At 33.1% G+C, this 19737-nt stretch overlaps 1 non-coding gene across 1 annotated transcript; it reads left to right on the top strand.

Annotated features, from left to right (window-relative positions):
• The first annotated feature begins 14964 nt into the window (after nt 1–14964).
• On the top strand, nt 14965–15037 carry Trnam-cau (transfer RNA methionine (anticodon CAU)). The gene has a single exon. It is a non-coding gene; the product is annotated as a tRNA-Met (tRNA).
• Nucleotides 15038–19737: the final 4700 nt, after the last annotated feature.

Below are 19737 nucleotides of genomic sequence, written 5' to 3'. Positions count from 1 at the left end.
AGTACATTAGTTAATGATAATTACTAAGAGGAAAAAAACAGGGAAGAGTACTATGGAGTATAAAGTGGGTTGAAATTTTGGGTAGGTTAGCCCTCACTTAAATAATATTTGAGTGAAGATCTGATGAGAATAGCAAGTGAGCTTGAGACTTTCTGGGGGAAGAACACTCCTTGCAGAAGGAATAGGAAATGTAAAGGCCCAGAGGAGGAAAGTGTTTAGCGTTATCTGGGAAACAGCAAAGAGGCCAGTGTGGCAGGAGGATAGTAAGCAAAAAGGAGAGTAAAAAGAAGAGAGGGCCTGTTAATGGGATGGGGAGTTTAGGTGGGCAGTATTATATAGAGTTTGTAGGTTACTATAAAAACGTTGGCTTCTACTTTGAATAAAATAGAAAGTTGTTAAATGATTCTGAGCAAAAAGCCATGATCTGACTTATGTTGTAATAGGATCGTTCTGTCTGCTAAAATAGGGAAAACGGGTTGTTTTAGTAATGCATATGAGAGATAATAGTGATTTCATCAAGAGTGCGAACAGCAGAGGAATGCAGTAGTGAACTTTCAGATATAGTATTAGATGGAATATGAAAGAAAGAGAATAGACCAAGAATAACTTCAATATTTTTTGTCTGAACATTGGAGTTTTGCACATGGTATGTTTGAAATGGCCATCAAACATCCTAGTACCAATTATAGATAGGATTATAGGTAGGATTATAGATAGGCCTAGACTAGTGATGTGAAGTTGAGAGTCAGTAGCATATGTCAAACTATCAGTGGATGAAAACATGTGCAATTATGGGAGTGAATGTACCTTGAAAACAGAAGAGATCAGAGAGATGATAAAGAGCCATTAACATATTAGCCCGAGTGGTAGTAGAAAAACTAGAACTATGGTTTTTTGGAAGTCAAGTAAGAAAGTATTTCAAAGAGGACAGTGTGATAAATTGTATTAAATGTTGCTCAGAGTTAAAGTAAAATTGATCAATGTGTTACTAATGTGGAGGTAACTGGTAGTCCTTACAGTAGTTTTAATGAAGCAGAACTTGATTGGAGGGGTTCAGGAGAGAATAGTGGGACAAGAAATGGAGATAGCTATTACTATCAGATAAAAGGAACCCAAGATATTATACTTTAAAGGAAAAAGATGAATGGAGCAGTTATGGGAGAGGGAAGTGATGTAACAATTTTTTATAAGAATTAAGGATTAATTTTTTGAATACTTGGGGAAAACTTAGGATATGGGAAAAAGATGATAATGTAGGAGAGAAAGAGAAATTTTTGTTGTTGCTGTTGAATGTTTTATAATAGGCAAGCAGGATGACATTTAGTAGATAAGAAAGTATTGGGCCTTAGGTGGGAAAATAGTCCTACCATAGTAACAGAGAAAAGGAAGAATACGTGGCACAAAATGATGGTAAGTAGATGGGAGTTCATAGAATTTTTGGTTTCACACCTTTGGTTTTCTCTATGAGAGGAATTTAGAGGTTGTGAGAAAAAGAGTAGATATGAAGGGACTCAGTAGGAAATGAATGAACTTTCTGAAAAAACAATTAACTCATGGATGAAAACACATGAATAAAAATAGTTTTGGAGTTGTCTATAAATAATAATTATGGTATGGTAGAATTATAATAGCTTTGTGGCAGGGATTGTTTTGTAGGAAAGGTTAACTAAGAAAAATGGAATATTATAACAAATTACGTTCTTCCTTCAATTTGTGTAACTATGACTATAGTTTGATAACCCAGCTATGGTCTTGGGATTTCTAGCTTTTATATCTCTTAAACAAAACTTTATAATTAATCTACTGAGGAAGCATTTTTGGAGGATTATTGATCTTGAAAATGTGATATTTCATATTTGAAATTATATATTTTCAAGTATTTTAAAATAAAATAGGACTCATATTAGTTAACAGTAGCACTCTGGCTGATCATTTCTTATTTATCTAAGTCCAACATTAATGTTCTTATTGAACGAATACTATTTCTGCAGGCATTGATTCAGGAACCTTGGCTTCTTCCAATTTGTAGTTCTACCAGCTTCAACAAATGACTTCCAAGGTTATTGAAAAAAACAAGGACTCATGTGGAAAGTTTATAATGACCCAGACTTGAAACAGATGTATATTACTTCTATCCAAATTTTACTTTCTGCAACTAAGTCATATGGCCACACTGAAAGGGAACTATGACCCATATTCTAGATACCTCTCAAGAGATCATGAAAGGATTAGGTGAACAACTAGCCAGTCTGTTAAAATTAGTTTATACTCAATTTTCAAATATTGTTTCTCCTTGCTTTTAATTAAAACAAAAATAGTTAAGGCTTTTAATGTTTGAAAGATTGCTTAAACATGCTGAGCATGCTTATATTTTGAAAACTTCCCACTCCTTCCAGCACTTCTCATTCTCTTTATCTTGCTTTTTTCTTCCCTATGGCATATGCCATCTTCTAACATACTTTGTTTACTCTGTTTATTATTCATTGTCTCCCCTTATTAGAATGTGAATTTCACAAAATTAGGTATTTTTGTCTGCTTTATTTATGTATTCTAAGTTACTAGAACAATGCCTGGCCCTTACTTGGTACTCAGTATTTGTTGAATTGAATAAATAAAATTTAATACATATTTAAGAAAAACTTACATATACCATATTGATGATTCTTACAACTAGTAAAATTTCAGCACTGAAATGTTGAGTACATGACTTAAAAATAAAATAAAATATTAGAAACTGGAAAAACGTGATTTTCTTTTTAGAAATTATTATTATAGTAATATAATAGCATATTATTATAGTAGCTTATATTTTACTCTTCTTTAAACCAACCTAGAATCAAATTTATAACTAGTGTAATTGTTTTTTACTTTTAAACAACTCCTAGTAGTAATGAACAATTGGCTTTTCTTTTTTTGCAGTGCTGGGTATCCAACCTAGGTCTTCATACATGCTAAGCAAGCATTCATATCACTGGGCCACATCCCCAGCCCAACAGTTGGCACATTTATAATTTGATTATTTAACTGTGAAAATTTTGTAAAGTAACTACACATTTATTAAGCAGTACTTTTAAAAGAATTGAGTACATTTTAGAGGTTAATTATAGGAAGCTTTTTACCATTTGGGTTTGGTAGGAAACTCTTTTTCCTTGTCTTTTAGCTACTCTTTGTAGGAATGATTGACTTAATCTGATTGATGAGTTTGGGGTAAACTGAGCATATGGGATCTAGACTCTTCTGTCTTTCGGGTATGGAGCTTCTAGCAGTGACCTCATGATCTGCTTCACACTGTTTTACAGGACTGGTAGAAGGATGGTTCTATTGGGAGGGGATAAGTTTAATTCAGGAGAATATTAGCCCAGTGTTTTGATAAATATGTTAGATACTTTGAAAAGAAAATTAATTGGTCTTTAGGGGATATAAATAATATAGTAAATTAAACCTGTGATGTAGCTTTGGTGGCACTATATAGCCACATAGGATTTTTCAAATGGGAAGGTTGTCATTATAGCCTGGGATAGTCTTCTCTTTACATGAGTTACTGCATTTTTTTTTTTTTTTTTTTGTACCAGGGATTGACTCAGGGGTTTTAACCATTGAACCACGCTCCCAGCCCCCAGCCCCCAGCCCCTTTAAAAAATTTTTATTTAGACATAGGATCTCACTGAGGGAGTTACTGTTTTTATAGAAACAGGTTACTGGTCGTAGCACTTCAGTGGATAGTGCATAAACTTTGTCTGAAGCAAAAATGAGTACCTTAATGTATACAGGCCGTAAACTTCAGAACAAGCCTGGGCTAAGTGGGCCTCAGCCAAATACCACTTTAAAAAAAGCACAGTGTTAGCTACAATAGATTGTATAAGGATGTGAGACTCAGGTAGAAGTCACATTTTGGATATACTTTTTGGGGGGGAGATATACTTTGATAATGAAACCAATAAGATTTTTGGGGGATAAGAATAAGGTGAGGGAGAAGAGAAGGTACAAAGTTGGATTTTGAAGTAATGTTTTGCACACTTATAATGTTTGGGATGTCTTAGATATCCAGATAGACTGAAAGCATATGCAATTGAACAAATGATTATAGAGTTCTCTAGAAGAGTAAGAATTTAATGATCATTGGCATATAGACGCCATTTAAAGTACTGGACTGAATGCACTGTCTCTACAGATAATAAATGTGTAATTATAGAAGAGAAAGGAGTTGGTACTGAACCCTGGGACACTGGAACATTTGAAAGTGAAAAGGAGGAGTCTAAAATGAGATTAAGAAAGAAGAACTTGAAGAGGAGGCAAAAACCTCAGGAGAGTAAGGGATCTTAGAAGCTTAAAGAACCGTGATTAAAGAAAGGAGTATTCCCTTGTATCAGATCCTGCTGAGTGGCAATATGTGAAAGCAGAAAATAAATAATTGGATTTGGAATTATCTGTATCATACAATCTCTGTTCTAAGTGACTCAGAGCCAATGAGAAAAAATTTTATGTATAAACAAATGAATCACTTATAATTAAGTAATTCAACAGTATTCATGTGTAAGAGGTACAGAGAAGTTAATGATAATTCTTGTCAGTTAGGCATCAGAGAAGGCTTTCTGGGAGAGATGGGTTTTGGACATAAATAGGAGTGCATCAGGTGTACAAGAAGAACAAGAGAAAACCAAGGCAGGAGAGAGAGTGAAGGAGGTGAAGAGTAGTTAACTAGAACAAACCATGGTCTTCCCATTTAGTGCTTTGTTATATTTTAAAGCTTGAACTTTTGGGGCATGGAAAGTGGAATATAGTTTAAGCAAATAAAATCAGACTATTGTTTAAAATACGGTATTTTGAAATTTAAATTTTACAAACGTTTTCAAAGTATAAGGTCTCCTAATTCTGTCATCCATTCTCCAAGTTGAATAAAAAGGTTTTTGTTTTAGGAAGATCACTAAGGATAACTGGAATAGACTAAGGCTGTTGTAGCTATTGAAATACACTCCAAGTAAGAGATGAAAAAAAATTTCATAGATTGAAAGTTTAAGTTTCATACTTTTGGATTAGATCTCCTACCTGTCCTAATAAAAACATTCAATTTTATCTATGTAGCAGTAATAAAATGTTTTCTAACTCATGCAAATGTAAATTAATGATGTCAGAGAGCAAGTTGCTTTGGTTGATATAAAGGTTAGATATACATTATTCATAATTCAGACAATCTAAATTCAGTATACTTAATAGTTCATGGGCTAGTAGTACAATAAGAACTTTAAGCAGTGACAGGTCAACTGTGGGTTAGGAATAGAATGACAAATGAGAAAGATAAGACATCATTATTTAAATTATGGAATCATAGTTTAAGCTAGAAGGGAACAGAAAAGATCACTTAATTTCAATGTATGAGTAATTTGAAACCAATACAATGACCTTTAATCTCTATAGTGTATACATAATTTATACCAATGCACAAATATGCTCATATAATAAATCATTATGTAAATGAATGCTGAAAATATATTATGTCAAAAATATATTCTACAAACATGTTTCATAAAATAGCAAAGTGATACAAACTATAGTGCAAATTGTCTAATTCTAATAATTTTAATTTTTAATTTTTAAAAATTGCTCTTATTTGATATGACTGTCAGTTAACCTTTTAAGTTCCATGTTTTCATATTTGTAACTATTTTAGTTAAATTGATACAGGTACATTAAAATAGGTTAGAAATAATAATCTAAAGCTTATTATATAATTTATTATCATTAATGTTAATGATCTCACTAATCATTCCCCTATAACTTTTCTCATTAGAACTTTAAAAACATAAATATTTATTTCAAAGTTAACATAAGTGGTATATTTGTTGTTCAATTTGTTTTTAAGATGTTCCATAAATGATAAAAAGAGCCATAATGAGTTAAAAGAAACCTTGTCTGAGTTATGATTTGTTAGGGAAAAATGCATTTTTTTTCAATGACTTTATAAAATCCATAGTCTTTGGATGAACTGTAGTATCAGCAGAGAATTTATCTTTTCATTGAAAATATTATTTTTAGTGCATAATTCTTCTCAGCTTTTATTAAATTTAATTATTAAATGTTTTTAGCTCTTATAATGGTAACTGACATTTTTATACATTGTTTACCATCTCAAAAAAAATTTAGGTTATTGGATTGTCATATTTAATTAGGCCAAAACTAATTGTTCAGTCCAGACTACAAGTGATTTGACATGTTAGTTAACATTATGAAGTTTGTTTAGCTGCCTGTTTCAACTAGGATTAGAACTAGGATTCTAGTTCTGCCTTTACTGAATAACCTTGCTGTGGCTCATCTTTCTCATCTCTAAAATGGGGCAACTATGATGACTAGAGGAAACAAGGTAGTATACATTATGAAAGATGCCTACCTCAAACAATGAGCTAATTTTTACATATAATTTTTTCTAATAAAATAAATGTTGTTAATTCCCATTAAAAATGTGCCTTAAGTGGGTTTTAATGGATTTGATTCACTATACAAAGGCAGGAATCCAAGGACTGTGAAATAAGGACTGGTACTCTAGAAGTTCCAAACCTCCAAATTGGTCATATGGGAATCTTTCTAGTCTCAGAAAACCCTTTCCTAATCCTGGAAATACTTGAATTGTTACCCATATTATCAGGCTGCCTCCAATAGCTATTATTAACACTCACCTGCTTCTCCCAGGTTCTTTAAACCAAAGTTAACTAAGAGGCTATAGTTCCTACAAATGGACACTTGAACATACCACAGGACAGCTCTGGTCAGTGACAGCCACAGTATTTGAAGGGCCAGATGGTCATGGAGCACTGGCCATTGGTGACAGCTCCACTGATGGAGTTGAGGTCTGCATCTGCTTTGGAAGACACAGGAGATGGCGTCTGTGCATGAAATTCAAGGCAGGTTTGCTGGAATGCCAAAAGGTAGATAGGCCCAGGATGGCCCCCTGGCAGTAGCAATGTATGGCTCTGGGATCCAGGGAAGGGGTTATGAGTTTAATTGAGTTTGGTGTTATCTGGCCCTTCAGAAATTCTTTGGCAGGGAAGAAGTCAGTGATAAGATTTTTTCTTTTTTTTCTTTTCTTTTTTAGGCATAATCTTGCTAAGTTGCCCAAACTAGCCTGGAATTCCTGGACTCACTCCCAAGTAGCAGGGACTATAGTCATATATCACTCTGTCAAGCTAGTGGTAAGATTCTTGCCTAATGAATTTTTACCATTACAACCTCCATAAAGTCACTTATTTTAGTGACATTTTTGTAGATTTCTTGGGATTTTCTTTGTAAATCATGTCATCTGTGGAGAAAGCATTTTTATACTGTATTTTTAAAATTATGTTTTTAGTTTTTACAGATTGCATTTTGATTCATTGTACACAAAACATTTTTTACAGCTTCCTGTTCAATCTGTTTTTTATTGTCTTACTCTACAGGCCAATAATTTCGGTACAATGTTGAATACAAGTAAAAATGGACTCCCTTGTCTTTTCCCCAATTATTTCACCTTTAAGTATGATATTAGTATCTTTTTTCAAATTTAGGTAGTTTATTTCTGTTACTAGTCTGCTGAAAAATTTGTCATGAATGAATATTGAGTTTTGTCGGTTTTTTTTCTGAATATTTGAGACAATTTCATGGTATTTCTAGTCTATTAATATGGTGGATTACTTCGATTGATTTTTTTTAACATGAAACCAACTTTACATTCCTGGAATAAACCCCACTTAGCAATAATCTGCTCTCTTTTTAAATTTATCATTGGACTTTATTTGCCAAAATATTCATGGAGAATTTTTGCATCAATGTTCTTAAAGGATGTTGGTGTATAGTTTTTCTTTTTTGTAGTGTTTTTGTCTGGTTCTGCTATTAAGGGAATGTTGGCCTTATGATGTATTAAGAAGTACTAACTCATTTTTTGGAGATTTTATCAAATTGACTTTTTTTTTCTTTAATATTGGATAGAACTTATCATCAAAACCATATGGGAACCATTATGAACTTTTCCTTGAAGTATTACATTTAAATATCCAACTAATTTATGTAATTAACATATGGATATTTAGAGTTGCTCTTTCTTCTTCAACTAGTTTTGATAATTTATGTCTTGTGAAATGTGTCTCTTTGTTTTTAGTGGTTGAATGTATTGGTAATAAAATATATAACACTATTATAATTTTAAAATCTGTAGGATCTGTTGTGATAAAACTTTTTAATTCCTGATTCTGGTAATTTGAACCTCTTTTTCTCTTGACTAGTCCATTTAGATATTTGTGGATTTTGTTTGTCTTTATGATTTTTTTTTTTTTTTTGATTTTGGGGAGTTTTGTTGATTTTTCTCCATTTTTAATGGATTTTATTTCTATTCTTAGTTTTAGGTTTTCTTTTCTTTTCCTTTAATTTGCTTTTCTTTTAAAGTAGACACTAAGTGACCTTTAAACTTTTCTTTTTTTAAATTGGATACTCCGTATTTCTACTTACTAACACATGAGGAACCTGTCGAATTTGGCCAGAGAAGGCTCACACATCTGACCCAAAGAGATGAAGTCATTCTACAAATGTTTGAGAGGCTGTTTTAGTCACATGTCATAGTTTATAAGGGAAAAGATCAGAGTTGCTATGTGTGTGGGGGGATGTATTCTTTACCCTTCTATTGGTTCTCAGTTGGGGCTCTGAGATAAAACACAGACCTTTCTCTTTTCCTTTCCTTTCCCTCCTTCCCTCCATTCCTCCCTTCCTTCCTTCCTTCCTTTCTTTTATTTCAGTACTGGAGATTGAACTCAGGGATGCTCTACCACTGAGCTACATCTCCACCTCTTTTTATTTAGTATCTTGTTAAGTTATTGAGGGCCTTGCTAAGTTGCCGAGGCTGGCCTCAAACTTGAGATCCTCTAGCCTTAACCTCCTGAGTCACTGGGATTGCAGGAATGCACCATTATGTGCTGTTCTTTTCTAATATACACATTTAAAGCTATAGATTTCTCTGTAAGCACTGTATTAGCTTCATTCCACAAATTTTGATACCTTGTATTTTCATTTTTATTCAGTTTTAAGTATTTTCTAATTTCCCATGTGATTTTTTTCTTTAAATCATTGAATATTACAATTGAATTTTTACATTTCCAAATATTCGGAGATTTTTCCAGATATTTTGTTGATATTTTTATCAACAAAAATGTTGATATTTTTATGTTGATCAGGACCCATACCCAGTATTATTTCAATCCTTTTAAATTTTTTGAGATTTGTTTTTTTGGCCTAGAATATACTGTATTTTAGTGAATATCCCATGTGAACTCATGTGCATTTATGAAGAATATGTTTTCAGTTTATTGGTGGGTGGAATGTTTTGTCAATGTCTGGAAAAGATCACCATTCAAGTTTTCTTTGTCTTTTTGATATTTTGAACAATTGTTCTTTCAATTACTGAGAGAAAAATTGACTTTTCCAACTGTAATTGTAGATTTTCTACTTTGCCTTTGAATTCTTTTAGTTCTATTTTGTGTACAGTCTTGACTAACAGTAGATCAACTTATGATTTTTCTTTTTGAAGTGACTCACTTTGCTTTTCATGAGATCCCCCCACTTGCCACCTTTCTTTTCCTTTTTCCTCTCTAGCTTCCACATATGAGAGAAAGAATATGATCCTTGACTTTCTGAGTTTGGTTTATTTTGCTTAATATAATGTTCTCAAGTTCCATCTATTTTCCTGAAGATGACATAATTTCATTTTTCTTTATGCTGAATAAAATTCCATTGTGTATATATACCATATTTTCTTTTTCCATTTATTTGTTGATGGACTTCAAGGCTAGTTCCATAATTTGGTTATTGTGAATTGTGCTGTATAAACATGGGTATACATGTATTGCTATAGTATGGTGACTTTAGTTCTTTAGGATAAATACTAAAGAGTGGTATGGCTGGGTGGTATGGTGGTTACATTCCTAGTCTTTTGAGGAACCAAGGAGCATCTTTATTTTGAAGTTTGTTTTTAGGTACAAACACATATTTAGGATTGATTTTTTTTTTCTTCCTTGGTGGATTCAAGCTCTTATCATTATAAAATAGCCCTCTTTAATAATGGAATATTTTGTTCTGTTTTCTTTTTACTAATAGCTTTTTAAAAATTAGTATTAGCAAATATATCTTTTCTCATCTTTCTGTTTTCAATCTCTATGTAGCTTTTTTAAAAAAACACCTTGGGCTTTGTGAAATACCCTAGGTCTTTTAAAAAAGTCTTTATTAGTGCATTATAGTTATATATAACATTGGGGTTCATTTTGACATAATCCTACATGCTGGGAATATAATTTGCTATACTTCAGTCCCCAGTACTTCCCTTTTTTCTCCCTTCCTCCTGCCTCTAGTTTTCCTTCCTCTGTTTTACTGGTCTTCCTTCTATTTATAGTTTTTTTTTTTTTTTTTTTTTTTTTTTTTTTTTTTGTGGTGCTGGAGATTGAACCGGGGGCTTGTGCATGCAAAGTAAGCAAGCACTCTACCAACTGAGCTATTTCCCCAACCCATAGTTTTTAAAATTTAGTACTTCACTGTTCCGTCCAGCGGAACCGGCGCGGAGAAAGGAGACACCACCAATCTTTAGTTGACCAGATTTATTGTGTCCTCCCTGATTTTCTGCCTCCTTTGTTCTGCCACTATCTCCCTTCTTCTTCCCTCTCCCTCTCTCCTCCCCCAGGCTCCTAGCTTATCAGCCAATTATAGCAAAGCTTTCTCTCACGCAGGAGAGCATGCAGAGGAATGTCAGCATAGCACTATATGAATCACGAGCTGTCCACGTGCGGCATGATATTAGATAGCCAATCCTAGAGCCTGGTGTCAACACATCATAAGTCTCCAAGGAACTAGTAGGCAAGCAACCTTTTTGGGTACTTCCTTATTTTGGTATCCAGTGCCCTTTGGCTCATTGCCAGGCGCCATCTTGTCCAAGACGGCCCTCAACACTTTACAGATATACATAAAGGTGAAATTCACCCTGGTCTATTAATATATGTACATAGTATAATTTGGTCAATTACATTCCACTATTCTTCCCTTTTCTTGTCCCTCCTCCCTCCTCCTCAATTCCATTCCTCTGCTCCACTACTCTCCCTTCTGTTTTCATGGACTCCTTCCCCATTTTTTTCCTTATTTTGGTCTAGCTTCCACATATGAGAGAAAACATTTGACTCTTGACTTTCTGAGTTTGGTTTATTTCACTTAATTAACATGATGTTCTCCAATTACATTCATTTACCAACAAATGCCATAGTTTAATTCTTCTAAATGGCTGAGTAGAACATTGTGTGTATATACCACATTTTAAAAAGTCATATGTTGATGGGCATCTGGGCTGGTTCCATAACTTGGCTATTGTGAATTGTGCCGCCACAAACATTGACATGCCCATATCTTTATCATATGCTAATTTTAGTTCTTTTTGATAAATACCAAGGAGTGTGATAGCTGGGTGATATAGTGGTTCTATTCTTAATCTTTTTAGGCATCTCCATATGGCTTTCCAGAGTGGTTCTACTACTTCGCAGTTTATAGTTAGAATATTTACATCTAATAAAATTAACAATAGTGTTGGGTTTATGTTTATCATCTTGCTATTTATTTTCTATTTGTACCATATGTAATTGGTTCCTTTTTCTGTCTTATCCTGTATTCTCTTGAATTATTTTGTCATGATTCTATTTTATCTTCAACACTAGAAACTTTTTAAGAAAAAAAAATATTTAAAAGAATTTATTTTAAGAGCAATTTTAGGTTTATAAAATTTGAGCAGAAGTTGTAGAGATATTATCATCCATCCCTACCTCTCTTCAACTGTCAGCATCTGCACCAGAATGGTATGTTTGTTGCAATCAGTGAACCTATATTGACACATCATTTATCATCAAAAGTCCATAGTTTACATTAGGATTCACTCTTGGTATTGTACATCCCCTGTGAATGGAGAAGTATACAATGACATGTATCCACTATTATAATATCATACAGAGTAGTTTCACTGTCCTAAAGATCCTCTAAGCTCTGTAATACTTTCAGATTGACATCTTTCAGTTAGTAATATGCACTTAAAGTTTTTTCATGTCTTTTCATGACTTGATAGCTCATTTCTTCTTTGTACTGAATAATATTCTATTTTCTGGATATGACACTTTATATATTCATCTACTGAAAAATACCTTGATTGCTTCCAAATTTTTACAAATAGGAATAAAGCTTGTATAAGCATCCATGCACAAATTTTTGTGTGGGCATAAATTTTAGATTCCTTTTGGTAAGTACCAAGAAGTATTATTGTTGGATTTCGTGGAAAGAGTGTGTTTATCCTGTAAAAAACAAACTGTCTTCCAAAATGACTATACTATTTTATATTGTCACCAGCAAGGAATGAGTGTTGCCATTGCTCCATTTTCATGTCAGTATTTGATAGTGTCATTGTTTTGGATTTTGGCCTTTCTGGTAAGTGGGCAGTAGTATCTCATTGTTTTAATTTTCAGTTTCCTAATGACAATGTTGAGCATCTTTTCATTTGCTTCTTTGGTGAGGTGTATATTCAGGTCTCTTGCCAATTTTTTTAATTGGATTAACCATTTCCTTACCTCAAGTTTTAAGAAATTTTTTTTAGTTGTTGATGGACCTTTAATTAATTAATTAATTAATTAATATGAAGTGGTGAGGATCGAACCCAGTGCCTCACAAATGCTGGGGAAGCACTCTACCACTGAGCCACAACCCCAGCCCATTTATTATATAAGTTTCACATAATAAAAGTAACAATTTTGAAGTGAACCAATTCAATGCATTTAGTACATTCACAATGTTGTATGACCACTACCTCTGTCTAGTTCCAAAACATTTTCTCCCCAAAAGGAAACCTGGTACATATTAAACTCTTCTTCCCTATTTCACATTCCCTTCTGCCTGTAGTAACCACCAGTCTTCCCTTTGTCCCTGTGTATTTTCTTCTTCTGTATATTTCATATAAATGGGATCATATAATATTTGATCTTTTATATCTGACTTCTTTTACTTTATTCATCTTTTACAGACATTAAAATGATAATCTTATATTTACTTACATATTTCTTCATTGAATAGTACAAATTTTTCTTCTGTTATTTTCTTTTTGCCCACAGAACTTTAGCATTGCCTTTGCTATAAATTGCTTGTGATAAATTCTGTCAGCTTTGTTTTCATGTGAAAAAATTGTTCATTTTAACCTCATTTTTAAAAGACTTTTTTTTGATGGGAAATAGAATTCTAGGTTGATTTGGGTTTTGTTGAACTTCTAGGATTTGTGGGTCTATAGTCATCAAATTTGGGAATATTTCAGCCTTATTTCTTCAAACATTTTTTTCTTCAAATATTTTGGTCATATTTCTTCAAACATTTTTGTTCCTTACTTCAATTTCTCACCTCTTATTCTAAGATCCCAATTATACATCTTTTCTTCTGCTTGATATTATTCTACTAAAGTTATATTCTTATTTTAAAATTTATTTTTCCTTTGTGTTCTTTATTTTGTATAGTTTCTGGATTAGCTATTTATTTGCAACTTAGCATATTATTACAAAATTAGTAGTTTAAAGCAACAATAAACATATATTATGTCACATAATTTTCATAGATCATGAATTTGTGAGTAACTTATAGGTTCTGGGTTAGAGTGTCTCTCATCGAGTTGCAGTCAAGATATTGTCTTGGGACTGCAGTCATTTGAAGACTTTACCAAGGGTAAGGAGCCACTTCTAAAATGGCTTGCTCCTTTTGTTGGCAAGTTGGTTCTGACTGTTGGCAGGAAATCTCTGTACCTTACCATATGGATTGCTCCATGGCGCCTCTTGAGTATTTTTATGACTTGATAGCTGACATCCCCTAGCAAATGATCCAAGTGAGCAAGATGGAAGTGGAAATGTTTTTTTATGATAGCCTCAGTAGTCACATATTATCAATTTTGCTGTACTTAGCAGATCAAACAGACACATTGAACTCTGGTGTTATACAATGGGAGAGTTGTATTAGTTTGTTTTCTGTTGCTTTAACAAAATATCTGAGGTTGGATACTTTATAAAGAAAAAGGTTTAATTAGCTCACAATTCCAGAGATTCAAGAGCCTGATGCCAGTATCTCCTTTGCTCTGGTGAGGATCTCAGGGCAAATGGCATCATGATGTAAAGAGTATGTACAGGAGAGATTATATAGTGAAACAGGAATTCAGAGGGACTTAGGATTTTTTCTTTATAGCCTGTCATAGGAATTAACTGGAATTCATGAGAAATACATTAATTCTTTTGGAGGGCAATGTCCCCAGTTACCTAATTGCCTTCCTCTAGACCCACCTCTCACCATTGTCACACTGGGAATCAAGATTCCAGCACCCTAAACTTTGTATATTTAAACCATAGCCAAGAGTATTTTGTATACAATGACTGGTACCAGGAAGTAAGGATTATTGGAGAAATACTGGAGGCTGGTTACCACAATTTCTGTTGTTATATCTTTAAGTTTACTGTTATTTCTTCTGAAGTATCTACATCTGCTGTTCATCTTATACAGTGATTTTTTTTTTTTCATTTCAAAGACTGTACTTTTCATCTCTAAAAGTTTCACTTGGGTCTTTTGTTATCTCTTCCATTTCTTTTCTTCCATTCATGTTTTCATTTAGACTCTTTAGCCTGTTAGAAATATTTAGAAAAGCTATTTTGAAGTTTTTACCTATGAATTCTGTTGTTTTTGACATATGTGAGTGTTTCTATTTATTGACTTTTCTTCTGGTAAGAATGGTATTTTTCTGTTTCTTTGCATGACAGACATTGTAAATTTACACTTTTAAAATGTGCTGGATTTTGTTGTATTTCTTTAAAGAATGTTCTAGCACATGTTAACATTCCCAGTCAGCTCAATCCTTTTGAAAGTTGCTTTTTATTTTATTTTCAGGAAAGTTAAGAATAGCCTTGGGCTGGGGAGATAGCTCAGTTGGTAGAGTGCTTGCCTCATAAGCACAAGGCCCTGGGTTCGATCCCCAGCACCACCACAAAAAAAAAAAAAAAAGGAATAGCCTTAACTTTAGGGCTACCCTATCCTAAAACTTCTAGTCAATTCATCCTTGAACTTTTTATATCTGTCACTCAGCAGGACTCTCATCTCTGTTTGGTTCCTCCTTGCTGAGCTGTGGCATACAAATAGCCTCCTGCATTAAGCTGGGACAGTCATAGGGCTTAATTTATTTATTTCCTTTCTTTCATTTTAAGTCTTGTACTGCCTGTTATCCTGTCTATGAACAGTTGTTTCACATATTTTGTCCTATATTCTAATTCTTTGCAGTCAGAGGGCAATTCCTGTAGCATTTGCTCTTTGGAGGGTGAAAATAGAAATGATATGTGAAGCTTTGGGGATAAGCTAAATAGTCTGGACATTGATCAGTAAGAACAGTTGTTAGCAGTGCTAGGGTAGAGACTTAGAGAATCCATCTTCTACCAGGCATCTTCTACCTGGTTTCTTTAAGGCATATTTTTCCCTGAACACATTTTGGAACTCTCTTTTCTTTTACTTCAGTCATGGGGAGGTTCACTAAACCTGGTCAACATTTGGGGCAAGAATAACTTAACTCTGTCTTTCTGCCTTTTCTTTGAAGCAAGCCCAGAGAGTGATATGCTGGCACAAGGAGGAGGCCTACAGTCTATTGCTGGGGATTCAGTGTGCTGACATCCAGTTAGAGGTGTAGTCAGTTGGATACATGGCACCAGAGGTCAGGAAGAAGTCTGGACTGCTATCTTATAGATATGTGAGAATTGTGGCCCAGGGGTAGATGACTGATAAGAATGAATTAATCCCTTGAGGGCAGTGTCTGTCATAAGGTAGAGATTTGCTGAACAAATGAGTTAATAGATTTCTGAATATCCATCATTCTCATAGGAAATAATTCTAAACACTAGAATAAATTCACACATATAGATTAAGGGAAGTTAACTACTTTATGAGTTGATTATTCCTTGGGTACCACTGATTAATTTGCTGCTGAATCTTTTTTCTAAAGGTGGCCCTTTTTTATTTTTAGATGGACACAACAACTTTATTTTATTTGTTAATTTTTTTTTATGTGGTGCTGAGGATTGAACTCAGTGTCTCCCACATGCTAGGCAAGCACTCTACCACTAAGCCACAACCCCAGCCCCTGACTCAATCTTTTATTCACTTTTTCACATAACAATACTATGAACTTCTTTTAAAATAAAAGGTATGCAGAACCAAGATGAGAAAAGTTAAAATAACTTTTAGTAAGATTAGTAGCATATTGTTGGTTATTTGCTGAGAAGTGGTTACACCTGTTATTGTGAGTACAATTAATACTGCTCATATTATTCAACCAGAGAAATAATATCTAATTACCAAAAGGTTATATAAAGTAATATAAGTAGTATGCAAGATATTATACTAAGGAATAGGAGAACTACTTTTGATATACAGGAAAGGAAATTTGATACTGCTCTGACTTGATGGCAGTATGAATTTTATTACAGAAGATGTTAGTAACAATTATTAACATTTATATATGACCTTAATTTCAAAAAAAATGTTTTGAAATAGATATGAAAGAACTTGTGTAAATTCATATAAATCTGTCATATTAGGGGTTTTCATCTGCTATCAAAAGAGAAGCAAATTGACATAATACATATTAAATCAATTTTGTCTCTTCACTGGGAGCTTTAAGATAATACAGTTATCAATATGCACCTTAGAGCCAACTTTACTTGTAATGAATTATCTGTATTGTTTATGAAAAAACATTAAGAAAAATTAAGTAAACAGGTTTGTTTCAAATGGCAGACTATTCTAGTATGACTCATGGATAACAGATTTCAGATGGATAAGCTGATATTCTAAAAATATCTGCTACCCAGAATTTTAGAATTTTATAGAAATAGAGCATATTAACACAGAAAAATACTTACTTTATGGGGAAAGGAAAATGTTAGTAAATCTGATTCATATTCCAATGCTACTCTTGTTTTTAACTAATGGAAGGTTTGTGTAGTTTTTTTTCCTTTGAAAATGAGTTAAAATTTTAATGAAATATGAAAGATGTCAGGAAACTTGGATTTTAACTTGACTTTGCCTATAACTATCTATAGAACATCAGAATATTTAATAGCCTCTCTAGAGATTTATTTGTATTTCCATTTATTTATTCAATCAATAAGTATATATGGAACACCCAATACATGCTGTAGGCTGCTTTGAACTCAGAATACAATGATGAGCAAGACAGATAAGGTGCTCCATTTAAAGTGCTTGAATTCTTGTTGGAAGAAGTGAGACAGAGAATAAATGGATTAACAAATTACATAATATAAAGTGATAAATACTATGAAGAAAATAGGAGATAGTGGAATAAAAAATGACAGGGAAAGTACCCTTTATTAGATTTGATGGCCAAGGAAGGCTTTTCTGAGGAAGTAATTTTTAGCTGAGATGATAAAGAGGAAGTCATTCAAAAATTTGGTGAAAGAGCACTTGATAGTGCTTAAATAGCAAATGCAAAAGCCCTGCTGCAAGAAAAAGTTTGGAATGTTCAAAGAATATGACAAGTAAAAGGTTGAAAGAATGATATGAAATCAGATAAGTAGGCAGAAATCACTTCTACCAACTGGATTTTCAAAACAGCTTTGTTGAGGTATTATTGACATGATAAACTGCCTGTATTAATTTCCTAGGGCCTTTCTCCTAGGTTCTGGTTATCCTTGGTTTGTGGCAACTTAACTCTAGTCCTGACATGGCGTCCTCCTTATTCATTTGTGTGTCCAAATTTCTGCTTTTAAAAAGGACATCAATCATATCGGATAGAGTCCCACTCTATTCCAGTATGACTTCATCTTAATTAGTTACAATCAGAGATCCTAGAAGTTAGGACTTCACATATGAATTTGGGGGGTATATAATTAACCCCTAAACTGCATGTATTTAAAGTGTACAACTTGATAGAATATGTATAGTCTGTGAAATCACAATCAAAATAATATATTCTTCACCCCCAAACTCTCCTCTGCCCCTTGGTAATCCAATCTCTCATGCCCTTCCATACCTTTCCCCATCCCCCAGGCAATCACTAATCTGCTTTCTGTCATATAATAAATTTGTATTTTCTAGAATTTTATATAAACTGAATCATATGCCATGTACCCATTTTCCCATCTGGATTATCTCACATAATTATTTTTTGAAATTCATTCATGTCATTATTGTTTTAGTGGTTCATTCCTCGTTATTGCTGACAGGTATTCTATTGTTTATGTATGCTACGATTTGTTTATTACCTATGGATGAGCATTTGGATTGTTTCCAGTTTGGGGCTATGAATGTTTGCATACAAGTCCAAGTATGAACATATCCTTTTATTTCTCTTAGATAAATATGTAGGAATGGAAAGCCTTGGTTATGTGGTATGTATGTGCTTACCTTTTTAAAAAACTGGTTGTACCTTTTTTATAGTTCCATCAGCAGTGTATGAAATTTTCAGTTGCTCCATATCCTTGCTAACATTTTTGTCAATTTTAAAATTTATGTATTCTAAGAAGTGTGCAGTATTATGTTTTGAGCCCTAATTTACATACCCCTAAGACAAATGACGAACATTTTTATCTGTTTACTTTCCATCTGTATACTTTGGTGAAATGTCTGTTCAAATCTTTTGTTCACTTTTAAAATGGAGTGATTTTTTTCCTCCCTTTGCCTAATTGTACTTTCAATATGGTGCTGAACAGAGGATGTGAAAGCAGACATTTCTGCCTTTTTTCTGATCTTAAGGAAAAAGCATTCCTGTTTTTCACAAAATTAAGCATAGATTTTTGTTGATTCCCCTCATGAATTTAGGAAGATTTTTTTCCTAAATTTTTGGATTTCTTCAAATGCATGAATATGTGTGTGTGTGTGTGTGTGTGTGTGTGTGTGTGTTTCTGTTGAGATGATCCTACAGTTTTTATTTTTTATTTTGTTTGTAAAGAGAATTTTACTGCTAGAATGCAAACCAACCTTGCGTTCCAGAATAAACTCCATTTAGTTATGATGTATTATTCTTTTAAAATAGTGCTTTATTCAGTTTGTTAAATTTTTGTGAAGAATTTTTGCATCTATGGTCATTTCATGAAAGTTATGGGTCTGTGGTTTCAGTTTCTTCTAATGTCTTCGTTAACTTTGGTGTCAGGATAATGCTAGCCTCAGAGTGGATGGGAATTACTTCCTCCTCTTCACTTTTTCTGAAAGAATATGAATTTGTGTAGAATTGGTAATTCTCTGCTACTTTCTGTGCAAATTAGATCTCATTTCTTAAATGTTCCATAGAATTTCCCTAGCAAAGTCATCTGGGTCTGGAATATCATTTTTGAAATTTTTTAAAACCACAAATTTAATTTCTTTAGTAGATACAGGGCTATTTAGTTTATTTCTTCTTGAATGAGATGTGGTAGCTTATGTCTTTCACAGATTTTGTCTGTTTCAGCTAAATTGTTGAGTTCTTAATATAAAATTCTTTATCATATGCTCATCATTTCAATAGCTGAAATACATGATATTATTTCTCTTATCTCTAATCTTTGTGTTAATCTTTTTTCTGATCAATCTGATTAAAAGCTTATCCATCTGTTTGATTTTTTTTTCAAAGAATGGGTTTGGGTTTCATTTTTCCCCACTGTTTCTTGTTTTTTATCTCATTGATTTCCTCTTTAATTTTTATTA

Source organism: Sciurus carolinensis, chromosome 1 (assembly GCF_902686445.1).
Source record: "Sciurus carolinensis chromosome 1, mSciCar1.2, whole genome shotgun sequence".
Classification (NCBI taxonomy): Eukaryota; Metazoa; Chordata; class Mammalia; order Rodentia; family Sciuridae; genus Sciurus; species Sciurus carolinensis.
The sequence above is the reverse complement of the archived record's forward strand: the minus strand, read 5'-3'. Positions and strand labels throughout refer to the sequence as shown.